This window comes from Podarcis tiliguerta (assembly GCF_965153285.1).
Source record: "Podarcis tiliguerta genome assembly, chromosome: 12".
NCBI classification, from domain to species: Eukaryota; Metazoa; Chordata; class Lepidosauria; order Squamata; family Lacertidae; genus Podarcis; species Podarcis tiliguerta.
In genome coordinates this window covers 27,919,593-27,936,473 of record NC_139545.1, presented here as the reverse complement: position 1 = coordinate 27,936,473, position 16,881 = coordinate 27,919,593, and the positions used below count along the sequence as shown (strand labels likewise).

The following is a 16,881-nucleotide window of genomic DNA, read 5'->3' as shown; positions in this document are numbered from 1 at the left end:
AAACATTTCTACCAGCTCTTAAGAAAAAAATGCTCTGCAGAACAAAGGATGGTCTTGAGATATATATACTAGGAAAGTTGCTTTTAGGGATTCTGGCATTCTGTTGCTGTCCTGATTGGGAAATGTATTTACAGTACACTTGCCTATACATTTTATTCTCCATAGGATACTAACATCTCTAGGAAGTTGTCTTTTGTTTCTTCTCTTTGTTTCCTATCCTAGCTAGTGTTTGAATAGAGATTTCATTAACAGCTTTTGCAACACGAGCAAACTGCTGCCTCAAACATTACCATCTAAAGAACCTTCTGGCATCTTCCCTTGAATGGGAGGTATACTAGTGGCCAGAACTGTGAAAACCTTTTTGGAAAAAGTGTATTTCTGAGGTTTGATGGCTCATAACACCACTTTCTTGGGAGTAATGCTATAACATTATATATCAATGGAAAGATACTTTAATGAGGAATGTAATGCAACAATTATCTGTATTGTATCAAAAGTTATAGCCAAATAACCAGAAAAAGGAAGCACAACTTGCTTAGGTTGATATGCAGTAGTTTTCCTTCTTTTGGATCTAGCCAATAAGCACGAGTGTTTAGAGAACCAATCAGGTGTTATGAGCCATCAGACCTCGGAAATACACTTCCCCCAAAAGGTTTCCACAATTTTGGCCACTAGTGTATATTACCTGGGAGTGAGCTCCATTGAAACCAGTGGTCTTACTTCTGAGTAGACATGAGTAGATTGCACTTCAAACCTCAAATGAGTATCTTAAGGGGTCTCCAGTCTGGCAGGTGCCCTTATTTGCTGTCTCCCCCTGCCTTACCTGATCTGTTATAGTCAGCAGCTATTTCCAGCTTCTCCAAGCTTCAGGAAACCACTTCAGAGACCCAAGAACTCTTGACTGAGCCAGCTGCACCCTGCTAAGGAGTAAACCTCCCTGAGCCAATCACAGCCGAGCTACCTGTACTTTGAGTGATGCTCTTGAAGTTTCTAATAAATTTTCTTCTGTAACTGCTTGCTATCTGGTCTGTCATTACAGACTGCCCATCATGGTCTGGGTGGTTTATTCTATCAAGCCTCCTGAAGTTAATAAGGCCCTAGTTCCCATTTACCCCTGTTGCTCTGTAATCAGAATGGAGTAAATGACAAACACTGGTTCTGATCAATGTTTCTAAGAATGGTATTGATGATAATATGGTAGCAGCTTATTACAGGACAAAGATACTATTTAAAAGAAGTAAAACACCAAGCTGACCTAAGAGAACAATGGTTGTATTGTCAGATTCTTACTGTTTGGAACCCATAGTCACAAATCCTCCAAGTGTCACTATTTTCCAGGGACAATCCTGGATTTACAGAAGCCATCCCAGTTTCTGATTTGATCCTGGAATGTCTAATTTTCCCATTTTCCCATTTTCACTGGAGAAATGTTGGAGGGTGTGGAGTTATGTGACCCCTGTGCCGAGGAGATAAGTAACTATACTGTACAACCTTTAGAAGACATCTGAAGGCAGCCCTGTATGGAGACGTTTTTTAAAAATGTTTGTATTATTAGGTTTTTATATATGTTGGAAGCCACTCAGAGTGGCTGGGGCAACCCAGTCAGATGGGCAGGGTATAAATAATAAAATTATTATTATTATTATTATTATTATTATTATTATTATTATTATTATTATTATTGAATAGGACAAGCCATCAGAGAATTGTTGGAGGGTACGTAGACATGTTCACGATATACGAGATTTCTGTATGTATTTGTGGGTCAAAATGTAACACTCTAGACAAATGTATGACAGTGCAAGGAGATTTAAAATAAAAAGGCTATAAGCCATGAACACAATGTTTACTCTTGCACAGGCCAAATATTCAACTAAAATATTTGGATATGAGAGAATAACCGATTCAGACAAAGCAATGTATTTTATATCCAAAACACACAAGAGGATTCCTGTCTGTAATTATTTTCATATTTTACTTTGTAGATTAAGCCTGCAACAGGTTACTGTGGGGAAGAACCAGGATAATACAACGCCCACTTAGCCACCTTGTGTATAAGGCAGAAATGACAGCTAATATCAGTTTTTTAACCCTTTCCCCACCTTGGTGCTCCCCTGATGTGGTTGGACTACCACTCCCATTGACCAACAACCAACTTGGCTGAGGCTGATGGGAGTTGAAGTTCAACAGCATCTGAAAGGCTCTATGTTGGGGAAGGATGCTTCTATAATACAGTATCTAAGTCAAAATTCTTCTGGTGTGAATTTTGTGATTAACCTCACGAATTCTTTGACAACTGAAGCCCGTATTATAAAATAAGCAAATCTACTATGTAATAGACAGGCTGGTTTCTATACCCATTGACATGAACGTTTATTTTTCATGCAAGAGTTGCAGTAGGAATAGGCAGAACACAGTTAATCTGGTTCATGTGACTTTTGCTGTAGACCTGATTGTAGGGTGCTCCCTGGTTGGCTTATTCCATTCCTTTGCAAACTTCAGAGATGTGTGAATGTTGAATAAGAACTGTGGTTTTGGTATAGTTTCAGCAAGTGCAGGTCAGGTAGGTTCACCTTTAAATGTGAACTGAATCAAAATTCTCCCCCCCATCCCTGGACAAAACCCAGTCCTTTAGCTGTAACTGCAAATTAGGCAATCTGAAGGTTATTTTCAGGCTTTTGCGCTGACATGGTCTTTGAACATGTTGCTTGGGGCATTAAAGTGAATGCTTTATGTCATGAGATGGCACATAAACATTGCCAGTTAATTAAGTATATAAATGCATTTCAGAGTGGTTTCAGCTTTCAGAGGACCTCTCTCCTTTTGAAGTCTTTTCAGATTCAGTTCTTCTTTTGTTAAGAGGTGTTTTCCAATGATCAGCCCAGTGACGGTAGTTGACGGTTCAGAAAGGAGGAAGAGAACTTAAATTTACTGTTAGATACTGTATTTTTGTAGTGAGGTTCTTTAAACATGTTCCAGATAAGGGTTAGAATAATCAGCATAATGAAAAGATTTCTAACAAGAGCTGCTATTAGATTTTTATTTTTATTTAATGCTGTATAATGGTTTTAAGAGAACATCGAACTCAACTGTGGGACCATTTTAAATATTTTCCCCTCCTGGGGAACCTTTGTGATGGTACAGCATCTGCCAAAATTAAAATGTTCTGGCTTTTCTTCTGGAGAATATGAGCACATCTCTGCAGCTGGCTCCATAAAATGGGTGGGGCCAATGGTAATTAGTCACAAATGACATATCCAGAGATGCTTATGCAGCAGGTTTACATTAATGGTTAACACAAATGATACAATCTTTTCATGTGTTCTTTAAGAAGCATCAAAAGTTTGGTTGCAACCATTCTGGTTTTGTGCAGTCCTCTTTTTTTTTGCCATAAATTTCCAGCTGGGGTGTGGGACTATATGTGAAATGTAATATTTAAGTGTCTATCGTATGTTTTTAGTGGCTGTTGATTACTCCTCTGCAGGATTATTAGGCTCCTATAAGCCCAATTGCCATGTGGGGAGGGCAAGTTTGGGTGGGGGGATTGCAGCTGTGGAGGAGAGTGAATAACCCTTATTTTGCACTGCAGTTGTGTCCCCCCCCCCCAATCTCCTATGTCAATAAGGCTTCAGGGAGAAAAGTTCTATCCATGCCTCATTGCCACGTGGAAAGGTTTGTAGCAGAAAGCATGAGGAAACAGAGGGAGGGAGGGACACATACAGAGTCCCCAATATATTTCCTCTGGGGTATGTGACCCTAGGAATAGACAAATATGTCAATTTCTTTTTTTCTCTCCATTTCTCATTTTTCCACTTTTAAGTTCAGTTCTCCACATTTCTACATCAGTTTGCGTATTATTTTTTCAAAAGGCCCTTGTGAAAAATAATCAACTTTTTATGACAATTTTTTTCTAATAGGGTTTTTTTTTGGGGGGGGGAGGTTAACATTTGCCAGATATATACATTTGGCAATAATAGAATACAGTTTTATAGAGCAGCAATATGTGCATTTTTATGACCCTTTCCCCAACATACAATTTTTGTACATATTATTTGATTGAAGAACTGCACCACAAAATTCAGAAAAGTGCAAATTTCATAGGATCGCTGTGTTTCGGTTTAGTTTCAGAAAGTGAAAATTAGATAGGTTTGCACTGAAATTAAGAATGAATTTCTACCCCGTCTTATGTGACCCTTAACATAAAATAAGTTTCCCACTCCTGCTTTAAGCTACATGTAGCTATTATGAAAGGGTCAATATACTAATAGCAATTGCTGCTCTGCATATGACCTAGATTGGACAGGATAGCCAAATATTTATGCCATTGATGGAGAGTATATTGGTTTGCCACCAGCTTTCTAAACAAAGCACACGTGCAAATTTCAATATCTGAGACTCTCCTACCAGTTAAGGCTAGTTTTTTATTCCCTGCATATTGGCATGGAAGGCCAGGCAGATGATCAGGAAAATGGTAAAACCACCAGTGACTTGACTGTCCATGCAGAGGTTTCTCCATATAAGCCCTTTCCACCACTAGAAAGATGGAAAAAGTAAGTGGTCAGGTTGCATACATGAAATGCTCCTTACATATAAGAGAGAACGGCTCCACACAAGTGCCACTGGTGTTTATCCAGTATTTGTTGTGGTAAACACATCAAGTGTGAAGGGACGTGCTTATCACCATACAGTGATGGATTTAAAGGCTCTGGAAACCAAGTCTTATGAGGAACAGTTGAGGGAATTGGGTTTGTTTAGCTTGGAGAAGACCGAGAGGTGATGTGATATCATTTGCAAGATATCTGAAGGGCTGTCACATAGAGGATGGAGCAAGCCTGTTTTCTGTGTCTCTAGATGGTAGGACCTGAACCAGTGGATTCAGATGTCGACTAAATGACTTTCTTACGGTAAAAGCTGTTTGACAGTGGAATGGACTCCCTCGGAGGGTGGTGGTGGACTGTCCATCCCTGGCAGTTTTTAAACAGAATTTGGATGACCATCTGACAAGGATTCTTTAGTTGCGATTCCTGTGTTGCAGGGACTAGATGACCCGTCCAACTCTACAATTCTACGGTTATATATCTGTGATGCCTGCGTGCCAGAGAACTGTAATAAGCAGTAGCTTCCTTGTGCTTTTCCACTGGGTATTTCAAGATGTACTTTTTCTCCCCCTCGCTTTTTACATGTACATTCAGCAGTATGGGGTGAGCACTAGAGAAACTGCAGTAGCTTGTAAGGTGTGAAGCATCTTGTCAGTACGATGTCTATGCCACCATGCATCCAAAACGCCCTATTCAATTGTACTTCATTGCTGTGGGATCTAAGTCATGACTAATTTTCCCCATTGATTTCAGTGGGTCTGTTCTTACCATGACCACATCTGAATCCAAACCCTTAATTTGCACATATTGGGTTGGATCCAGGCTAAGTTAGTTGAACTTAAAAAGGTAAAGAACCCTGACAGTTAAGTCCAGTCGCAGACGACTCTGGGGTTGCGGCACTCATCTCGCTTTACAGGCCAAGGGAGCTGGCATTTGTCTGCAGACAGTTTTTCCAGGTCATGTGGCCAGCATGACTAAGCCGCTTCTGGCAAAACCAGAGCAGTGCACGGAAACACGGTTTACCTTCCCACCAGAGTGGTATCTATCTACTTGCACTTTTCGGCATGCTTTCAAACTGCTAGGTTGGCAGGAGCTGGGGCCGAGCAACGGGAGCTCACCTCGTCGCAGGGATTTGAACCATCAACCTTCTGATCGGAAAGCCCAAGAGGCTCAGTGGTTTAGACCACAGCGCCACCTGCATCCCAGTAGCCACCAGCGTCCCAGTAGTTGAACTTGATTCCCATTAAATCCAGTGGGACAAGTTAATCATTGCTTGTGTCGCATTAATTTGCACAATTCACTTAGTCTGGATTCCAAATCGTTATCCTTTAGGTTTGCTAGTAATTGTTCTAGTATCTTATACCTCTAGGAAAAGCGTATGCAAATCTAGTATTCTCTAGCTACCACCATTCTGGAATATTCATGAATTTCAATATTCCACAACAGTATTCATGAACAAATCCAATATTTATGTCCACCATAAATAAAAGATCCAAGCTTCATCTCCAAAGCATTGCTTTCTTTATATCTAATTGGTATTTCCTTTGCCATGGTGACAGCAGACCTGTTGCCTCCCTCCGGGGTTCAAGTTCTGTCTTGCTTTGACACTCCCATTTGGCACTTTCCTTCCTGTAAGCAACAGCGGTCTCTCACAAAATCAAGCTTTCAAAGTGAAGTAACGGCAGAAAGGAATGACCTGGTTGGCAACAGCAATATTGGTCTAGCCCATCCCTTGACAAACGGACGGCCCCTCGATGTATTGGACTACAACTCCCATCAGCCCCCGCTAGTGAATAAGGAATAATAGCATTGCCCTAGAACAAAACTAGTTTTAACATAACATATGGCTAGCAGCTGTCAGGACACATGGATCTGATCTCTTGGGAGTGGTTTGTTGTGTATAGTGAATGTGCTTTCCACAGAAGGAAGGAAGTTAATTCAGTGACTATACAGCAATCCATAGCAGTTTAACACTCGTTCATAGCTTTCAGCCTGCTTAATGTAAAATGAAACTTAAATGCATCTAAAGTTCTGCAGGATAATTGGACTGTATGTTGGACTGAACTGGTTTGTGGTTAACTTCCCTCTACAAATTTGTAATTGAAAGCAAACACTACTAGAAATGTGGTATCATAAGGTGCCCTAAAATGGATTACCAAGTTATTGTTTTTTGGGAACTCATTCACAAGAAACTTTATTAATCTTTGTCGTTGCTGTTCATTTGCCATGGGACTCATTACTAGTTAAGCATTGTCTGGAGGTTATAGACATTCTGAATCTAAATCCAGTTGGGACTAGCAGATTAGAGATGAGCATCTCTGTATGGGAGATCATTTTAAATGCCCATCTGCTGCAGTGTGCATCGATGAATAGATTGGCTGGCTTAGTTGTAGTTTTTGGATTCAGGTGAACAGACTTCGAATCTTCCCCATGATCAGAAACCCTGTTTTATCAGGGTTCCTGGTTGCAAGGAGTTCTCGGTCAGATCTTCCTTCTCCATGCAGACAGGTTTGGCAGACACAATAACTTTTCAGGGGAGCTTGCATGTGCTGACTCCATTCTTTAAGCTAACATACATTTCCCCTAAACATCTGCAAAATGCTTATGATTCTTCAGGAGCTAAAAGAACAAAGTTTGGGTGCCGAGTATAATTTCTTAAGAATGCCACCTTCCCAAGAATTATAATGCCTGTGATTTCTTTCAGGACAGGGACAAAGCTGAAACATTTAGACCAGTTTCGGTATGTATGTTGACGTGTTCAGTGTACAGCTTTCTTCATGAATTTTGGAGACTTGTTAGGACCCTTTATACACTGCAAACCTCAGTTTTTGCATTTTTCAGTTATATTAGTGGCACTCACTCACTCTGAATCAGCTTTTTCCTTCCCTGATAGAAATGCAAGAAGGCAGTTATGTACCTGAAAACAACATAATCATGCCAGATAGTGCTGTTCATGATTTGATCAATAGAGGGCACCAAATGAGAGTTTTGCTCGTTTAGTTTCTTCTCTTTTCTTTACTCTCTCTTTTTGGTTAAAAGCAAGATTACAGGGGTGGGGTGGGGGAATAAAGCTCAAATCACAATTTATGCAGTCGAGGGGGTGGGAATGTTCCCATAAAGCGCAACCATTATACTAATTACTAAGAAATCTAAATGAGTCCTTTATGAGCATGTGATCTGTTTGATAACTCTTAAACAACATTAAACAATGCAATTCATTATTTATGTCTCTGTAATTGCCAGTGGATTTCAGTGCAAACACACAGATATGCACACACCTCAATAAAAAGGATGCTCTCCTAGAGAAAGGCAAACAACTTAATAGGCAATAAAATGCTTGTTCCCCCTATAAAAACTTTTATTTGTCTGTTCTGCAGACACATGATTAATTGCATAAACTTTCCGGGGTAATTAGCTGATTAGAAGGGGTAAAAATAATAATCTGTGGAATATTTTTCAAAGCTTGTTCTCCAAAGAGGTTGCTGATACAGATGTTTGCATGCCACATTGGTTGAATCAGATGGCTCCGTCGGTAGAGCATCAGACCCTTAATCTCAGGGTTGTAGGTTCAAGGTCCACATTGGGCAAAAGATTCCGGCATTCCAGGCAGTAGGACTAGATGGCCCTCGTTGTCCCTTCCAACTCTATGATCCTTATCTCACAGACTTCCAACGGTGTACAGGGAGCACATGGGTTATCATGCCCACATGTCTACATGGGAGACCTTAGGCCCAGTATTCAAATGTGGCCCTCCAGGCCCTTGGGGCAGGGGCGTATGAAGTGGGGGGGCAGAGGGGGTGGCCTGCCCCGGGTGCTACTCTGGTGTGTGTGTGTGTGTGACAAGATGGCCCTTGCCTCCCCCCAGCTGTAGAGCGGGTGAGGGCACACGCAGTCCATATGGGCACTGCTCGCGTGACGTATGTACAGGCTGCCACTCTTGCACACTTGTCCGTATGGGCTGCCTCTTGCACAGCAACCGTACCGGCTGCCGCTCTTGTGCACCATCCATATGGGTGTCCATACGGGCTGCCTCTCGCATGGCGACCATATGGGATGCCGCACATGTGCACTCCGTACGGGCTGCCCTGCCTCGGGTCCCGGAGAGGGTTCCTCCACCACTGCCTTGGGGACTCCACCCAGACCACACACCTTCTCCAACCATGCCCCTCTCTAACCCTGCTTTGCAGCCTTCTTGAGCACTTCTCCCAAGCAGAAATTTGTCCTTGAAACCTGAGAATGCCCCTTGCTTCCCTGACTGGAGCATAGCTAGAAGGCTGCTTGAGACTCTGCATAAGTAACAACCCTACTGCACAAAGATAAATTTTATTTTTGTTGCTCTGCCCGGTTTTGCCCAGCTCACACTGCCATGTGCCCCACCCCTGCCCCTGGTCTGTAGCTTGTTCTCCATGCACTGAATGCTCTTAAGTGCCCCAAATGCAAAAGCTGCACAACACGCAAACTCTGTACACTGCATGCACCACGCTGCTGCATACACAAGTTATATTGTGTGCACAGAACAGTCAATATATGCAAGTCAGAGGTGGAAACAGTGGGCGCCGGGGACGATTCTTGTCCCTATCCATGCATTTCATTTTCAAAGTTCTCCAGTTCTGTACCAGTCAGTGGTGCATTAGTATAGGTTTTAGTCTTTCACTCTTATCAACTCTATAGGCACCTTAGATCTAGCATTTTGATCTAGCCAGCTCAGATCTAGAAGCTGGGCTCTATTTTCATGATACTGGTAAAGATGAGATATGGCCTAAGGGAAGTTTTTGGGGTATCTCCGCAAGCAGGTGTGAGGCATCCGTGAGAAATGTAACTACATGCAGTTCACAGCATTTGCATTTGTGATTTTGTCTAGTGACAGCAGAAGGTGGTTGTAGTGCTGCAAGTTTTGATTTCTGGCAATGCAGGCATAACAAACTGGCATTTGGTGTTCAGGATTCACCAGGACATGGTTGGGGGAAAAAAGGTGGGCTGCTCCCACCAGTGTTTCTGTGACAGTAGCAGCTCCCCAAATGCTGTCACAATCACAGAATACAGAAATATGTTTCTGCTGTTAAGAGTGGAAAGAGTGCTTAACACATTTTCATTGGTTCTCTTTGTCTCTCTCCCTCCCTCCCTCTCATGTGTGTCAAAATTGTCTGCTCTCAACTGCTTGCCCTCCTGCAGGGGGAAAAGAGATGAGTTGCACTCCTCCAAATTTGGATCACATTCTCCCTCCAGCTGTAATTCTGAAAAAGAAAGCTTTCAGGAGGCTGGCAACTGTCTTGCCTAGCCTTGCTTTTAGATGGGTGCAGCTTTCTTGGGAATATGGTGCATGCAGAACAAGTCGTTTATGTGAGCTACAGTCAGTGGTTGGGTGGCCCTTTCATGGCCCGGAAACGAATCTGCAATATCATCCACAGATAGTTGTCCACCCTAGTATGTGAATAACAACAACAACAACAACAACAACAACAACAACAACAACAACAACAATATTTATACCCCGTCCATCTGGCTGGGTTTCCCCAGCCACTCTGGGCGGCTCCCAACCAAATATTAAAAACACAATGCAGCATTAAACGTTAAAAACCTTCCCTAAACAGGGCTGCCTTCAGATGTCTTTTAAAAGTAATAGTTGCTTATTGCCTTGACATCTGCTGGGAGGGCATTCCACATGTCGGGCGCCACTACCGAGAAGGCCACCTGCCTGGTTCCCTGTAACCTCACTTCTCACAGGGAGGGAACCACCAGAAGGCCCTTGGCACTGGACCTCAGTGTCCGGGCTGAATGGTGGGGGTGGAGATGCTCCTTCAGGTATACAGGACCGAGGCCGTTTATGTGTATGTGTGTGTCGCTTCTGCCAACCTAGCGGTTAATATTCTGTTGGAAGCCGCCCAGAGTGACTGGGAAACCCAGCCAGAAGGGCAGGGTATAAATAATAAATTATTTTTATTATTATTAGTCAACTTGTTTTTATTATTGCTTGTAAGCTGCTCTGAGCCTGGCCTTGGAGGGCGGGGTATAAATAAAAATTATTATTATTATTATTATTATTATTATTATTATTAAAAGCACACTGGTGCTAGTAGATAAATAGGTACAGCTGCGGCGGGAAGGTAAACGGCATTTCTGTGCATGCTGGGTTCCATCACGGTATTTTGTTGCACCAGAAGGGGTTTAGTCATGGTGGCCATATGACCCGGAAAGCTGTCTGTGGACAAATGCCAGCTCCCTCAGACTGAAAGTGAGATGAGCACTGTACCCCATAATTGCCTTTGACTGGACTCAGCCATCCAGGGGTCATTTTCCATTACCTTTTACATATCCCACATAGCTAGAATTTCTTGCATGTTGAGATTGTTAGGTGCATTCCTCTTGGTTTTGTCACAGTCTGCTGAGATTTGTTGTGTGTCAGCTATGGAGAGGGCCTTTTCTGTTGTGGTGCCGTTTATAGAATCATTTTTCTTCTGAAATCAGGCAAGCATAGACTTCAATAAGCTTTCACTGTCTGCTATAGCCTTGTTTGTTCGTCCACACATTTGCGGTTAGCTTTTAGTAGAAATTGGCCTGTTGGTTGCTGCTGTTTTGAGGTAATTTGTGCATATTTTAATGTGTTGATTTTTTTATTAGAAATGCACATGTACTGCTGTTAAGCACCCAGGAATCAGTGGTGAAGGGTGGTGTAGAAATGTTTTAAATAAATAAAGCTGATCTGCCTTTTTACTTGTTTGCATGTTGTGGTCTGAGTTGTTATATATACGTGTGGCATCTCTTAAGCTGGGGGTTCATCTATGGCTTCCACCGATGATCCTGGACTCCCATTTTGTTCTTCAAAATTGGAGTGACTGACTTTTTAAGTTAGGGCATGTGTTTGGCTCTCATCCAGATGTTCTGAGACCACCCATATGTCTGTGTAGTTATCCAGTCTTCATGGTTCCAAACAGAAAGTTGACCAGACACAAAATGCTGCTTGACTGAATGGCAGAGCTTCAAAGAGGTCTTTTGTCGGTGCAGATAAAAGTCTCTTTGTCCAGTTTTGGGACAGATATCAGTCTTTTCCAAATGGTGGACTACAGTATGAATTCTCCCTCGCTTCAATCACTGAAGTAGCATCTGGATATTGCAGGGAATTCTGTATGTTCTCCCCACCCCCCAGGCTGAACTCAGAGCAGATCTGCAGTTCAGCAAAACACATCTCCTGTTGAGATCACGTCGAAGCCACTATCTCTCACGCAAACATAGCAAACTCTCTGCACTCTAGTTAATTTTGCTAATAAGCTTCTGGTTTCTTGGGCCATTAGACATTAAGACCAGTTTTTGTGTGTACAAATAAGCCATTAGGAAAAGGGCATGTTGATTAGCGGATGTTCTGGTAGCCCTAGATGGAATTCATTCGCATGCATAGGCTAGTGGCCAGATGCTCTATTTAACATTTTCTAGAAATTTATTACAACTGAGCAAGCTGAGTGTAAGATTACTGCAGGCCAACCTGACTACTTAAAAGATACTTTGAATGTGGACTACTTGTATGAGTCCATTGGCAGATTGGCAACTGGAGTACATGCAAGAGACATTTTGTTAGATTTCCGATACGTTATTGCAACTAAAGAAGGTGGTAATTTACCACCTTCTTTAGTTAGGGATGAGAGAGAAATCTGATTCATTTAGCATTTAAAGGCAGATTTATCTGATTAGCAGTTTTCAAAACAAGATGTGAACCAAAACACAGCCACCCTTTAAAATTCACACCGCTCTGAATTTTGCAATGCAGTTCTCCAGTGAACCAATGTGCATGAAAATGCATGTGCTAGGGTAGTGTGCAGAAAAATGCATATATTTGTGGGAATGACTTTAAAAATGCATTATAGGGAAATTGCTTTTCAAAAATGTGCATATCAAAAAATAGCATGCAAAAATGTGTGTGTTACGAGAAATCCATACTTAAATGCTAATTAATTTGCATGAAGACATTTAAGATTGGGAAAATAATAAACAGAGAGAAACTGATATTGACACATTCTGTAGTGGATCTATCTCCCTGTGAATGACATTAATGCCTCAGATCTGCAATTCTTCCACAAAATAAGCTTCAAGTGAATATTATTTTTAAATCCTTCTTTTCGTCCAATTTTGCATCACATTGTTTCTTCTGAATTTAAAATACCCAAAGTAACAATGTTTTCCCAGAAATGTGGTTGATAAGAGAGAAATTTGCTGCTTCTTGTTTATTTAATAAATTCTTTTTATGCTTTTCAGTCCAAAGGTTTCCCAGTGTGGCTCACCACTCATAATGCACTGAAGCAACTAGGTGCAATCAGAATCAACAATGATAACTTTAAAATAGCAAAATTAGATGTTAAAAAAACAGATAAACTAGAGTTATCAAGAATAAGCAGCATTTTAAAAGCTGTGTTGGACTCTTCTCCTAGCAGCAAAATGATAAAGGAGATCCTCTCTTAGGAGAATATTCAAAATATAGGGTCTTTTCAGTGGTGGCACCCTATTTCTGGTCACTAACCATGGTAGAGGGCCCTGAAGAGGACCTCAACATCCAAGCAAGTTCATTGGAGCAAATACTGGCATATTCTTAATAAAAGCATTTGACATCTCAAAATCCATCTACTTCTCTCATATGGCCAATTGAGCTGTAGTCCAACTACATCAACAGAGTTCCTATCGTTGATAAAAGAGAAAGCTATAAATTAAATTGTCAGAGGAAATCTTAACTACCCATTTGATATTTAGTCTCGGGGTTAATCTAGTCCAGGGATCAGCAAACTTTTTCAGCAGGGGGCCGGTTCACTGTCCTCAGACCCTGTGGGGGGCTTAACTATATTTCTTTGGGGGGGGGATGAATGAATTCCTATGCCCCACAAATAACTCAGAGATGCATTTTAAATAAAAGCACACATTCTACTCATGTAAAAACACGCTAATTCCCGGACCACCCATGGACCAGATTTAGAAGGCGATTGGGCTGGATCTGGTCCCTGGGCCTTAGTTTGCCTACCTATGATCTAGTCTACCCGTCTCTCTTCAGCTGAGGCCAGTTAGATGTACTGAGAAGTCCACAGGCAGGACATCCTTTTCAGTTGTCTGGGACTGATGGGATATGGAGTCCTTCAACATCTGAGGGGAACCCGATTGGGGAAAGCTGGTGCAAAAGGGCTAAAATAATGGAAGCAGTTTGAGTCATATTGGAAAAGAGAGGAAGAGGGATATGACTTTGGTCAACATTTTGGATGCCTTTCTGGGGTTCTGATGTGGGACAGCAGATGTGCTGCTTGGTAGGGAGTACTAGGCTGTTCCCACCTTGTAAATAAACTCAAATATTACAGAAATGGCTAATGATCTCTCTGTTCCAGAGGAAGCCAAGCCCAAGTAAGCACTATTCCTAGGATGTCTCACCACGTTGGGAAGGGCAACATGCACCATCTTATACTGTGGCTGAGCATACTGAAGCTCTTGGGAGGGACAATTTGAAGAGGAGACAAGAGGAGGGAGTGCTTAGCCCTTTCTCTACAGAATGTTTCCCCCATAACTTCCTCCTTTCACAATTCGTATTCGAAATGAATGTTTCCCACATTGCAAACCCTGCCAACCACATTTTAACAAGTTAAAAAGGGCTACTGCTCTTTTTGTTTTGTGGCCTGAGGCCACTCATAACATGCTTGTTGATCAAGCAGCGCCGAAAGAATTCATCGGTGATCTAAGGATTTCAAAGCATCTCCTTGTGACCTGCAGATCAGAACCTGTCTCTCTAGACCCGGCACTTTTATTACTTATCGTTAGCTTATCTTCTTTCACATCCTCATTTCTTTTTTAACCTGAGGAAACTTAGGACAAACAGCTTTAGCAGGGATTGTAAGCAGAAGTTCAAATTCCTATCCTGTCGCCCTTCAGTTTGTACTGCAGCATACATTTACCCATAGACTTTCCTGTCCTTTCCTGTCCAAAATGGGTGTGCACCAAAGATGATTCAGTTTGAGACCCCATTTTGGAAAGCAGATCAGTTTGACAGAATGTTTCGGGCACAACTTGTTTTGCCTCAGGGCTGAATCAGAACCTTGCTTTGGAAAACCAGAGGTTTCCAAAATCTCTCCATTGACTTACATGGAGAAATGGCCTGGGGTGCAGGGAGTGTAGAACCATTTTAGCATAATTAGATAAAATTTGCAGGCATTGTTGCCCCTTCTGTAGGGATGGTGCCTACTGAATTTCAGAAAGATGGGGGCAAGGGTAGTCTTTAAATTTCTGGGGATTAAGAAATGCATAGACACTTATCCCTCTGTGATTTCTATTTAAAATGTTGTACATTGTTGGGGTGCAGAATTTAGGAAGTTATGAAGAATGAAAACATTCTGAGGCCTTTTTTCCCACTTAATTGACAAAACCACAACATTAATTTATATTTAGAATAATGTCTTTATGGACCATGTCAGGTTTGCTTTTGAGTTTCTGACTTACCTGCAGGGAAGCCCCTTTACTAAAAAAAAATAGTTGATAAGAATAAATAAGTTTTAAAAACTTTTTTCTGGCTGTATGACTTGGGGAAAATAAGTTCACCCATCCATACCCAACTGTCTGAAAACAACTTAGTAAGATGTTGCCATGTGTATGTATTTAACACAATGAAGTCAGAGAGGAATTACTTTCACTTGCTTTCCTGACCAGAATCTGTATTGGTCTGTTGGACTAAAAAATAAAATTAAACTCCTCTGCCTACTTATTTGAGAGTAACACCATCAAACCCAGTGGGAGTTACTTCTGAGTAGACCTGTATTGAACTGTGAATCTGAGATTCCCATGATGAAAATTGAAGAAGGGTGGTCTTTAATCAGACTAATTAATTGAGAACATCTTTGTATGCTGCAAACAAGTGACAGATAAATCTTATGAAACAAAGAAACAAATATTTGGCTCTACTCACCATTGCCTGCTGGCATGTGGCCCCTGACAGATGACTTCTGAGGGAATGTGGCCCCCGTCAAAAATATTCTCCACCCTTGCTCTATAGGAAAGCAGTAGCTTCATGCCGCAGGCTAGTTACCATGCTTAAACATATAATGTCTCCTTTGTAAAAAAAAATCTCCACGGTATATTTACAGCTTCTTTCTCCAGGGAGAGGAAATAGCATTAGAATTTTGCCTCTCTGTTTAGCCCACACAGAGATTTAGGCAGAGATAATAAGAAAATGCTCTGCAATTATGCTCGCTCACACAGTATTAGCCTTTCAGATATGAAGCTGAAGCCAAAAGGAATAGCTCAGCCATTTAGGGTATATATTTCCCTGGCACACTGTTAATATTACCAAAGTCATTAGCTGGAAGTCATTTGCGCTCAGTCATTTTGCCTGTTAATGAGGCACTACTGAATCCTCCAGACATTAATTCCATTTAGGGAAACACAAAGGCAATCTGTACCTTACATCAAACGATTATGACTGCAGTGAGCGTGAGGAATTCGGCCGTTTGTAGGGGGTTGTTTTCCCCACAACAGACCCTCTGAAGGGAATTATGCCGTCTTTCAGATGTTAATTTGTTAAGGAAAACTCAATAGCTAATAAAGACAATTGTGTCTGTATTGTAAATATTAGGAGCACTGTGAAACCACCACCCTGTTCTTTTTTGTTTGTTTTTGTTTTAATAACAAAAAGGAGTGAAATAACGGGTTGACAGAGACCATTTTCACAAATGACACCCACATTTGGGTTGAGCATTTTCTCATAGCTGGTAACTGAAGTGTGAGGCCTACATTTGGGCTAGAAAGTAGATTTAATTGTTAAATTGTTGTATGGTTTTATTTAGTATCTCTTTATTGCATTTATATCCCACCTTTCCTTCAAAGAGCTCAAGGCGGTGTGTGTGGTTCTATTCCTCCCCATTTTCCTCTCGCAGCAACCCTGTGAGGTAAGTAAAGCTTGTGACTTACCCAAGGTCACCTAGTGAGTTTCATGGCTGAGCAGGGATTTGAAACCTGGTGTCCCATGTCCTAACCCAACACGACACCACATTAGATCTTCCTTATTTTCTCTTCAGTCCTGCCAAGATCTGCACTGCACAACTTTGGGGAAACAAGGACAAAACCATAATGCCAAATCTAACAAACTGGTTGAAGGAGGTCCTGGACCCTAGACGTTACAGGGGAAGAACAAAACACTATCGAATTAAATGAAGGAAGTTCTACCTCACATTCTTTTAATGTCTAATGGTCTTTTTCAGCAGCTCGATCCTATATGTGTCCAGTTGGGAGTCCTGAAGGCTTCAACGACGCCTCCTTTCAAACAAATAGCTAT

The 16,881-nt window shown here is 41.5% G+C and overlaps 1 protein-coding gene across 1 annotated transcript in view; it reads right to left on the bottom strand.

The window, feature by feature from the left end:
- AGR3 (anterior gradient 3, protein disulphide isomerase family member) overlaps nt 1–15,671 on the bottom strand; it is a 36,695-nt gene extending 21,024 nt beyond the window's left edge. Inside the window, exon 1 of the mRNA XM_083406988.1 lies at nt 15,517–15,671. The gene's annotated coding sequence lies outside the window, so the exon portion shown is untranslated. The remainder of the gene's footprint in view (nt 1–15,516) is intronic.
- Between the last annotated feature and the right edge of the window lie 1,210 nt (nt 15,672–16,881).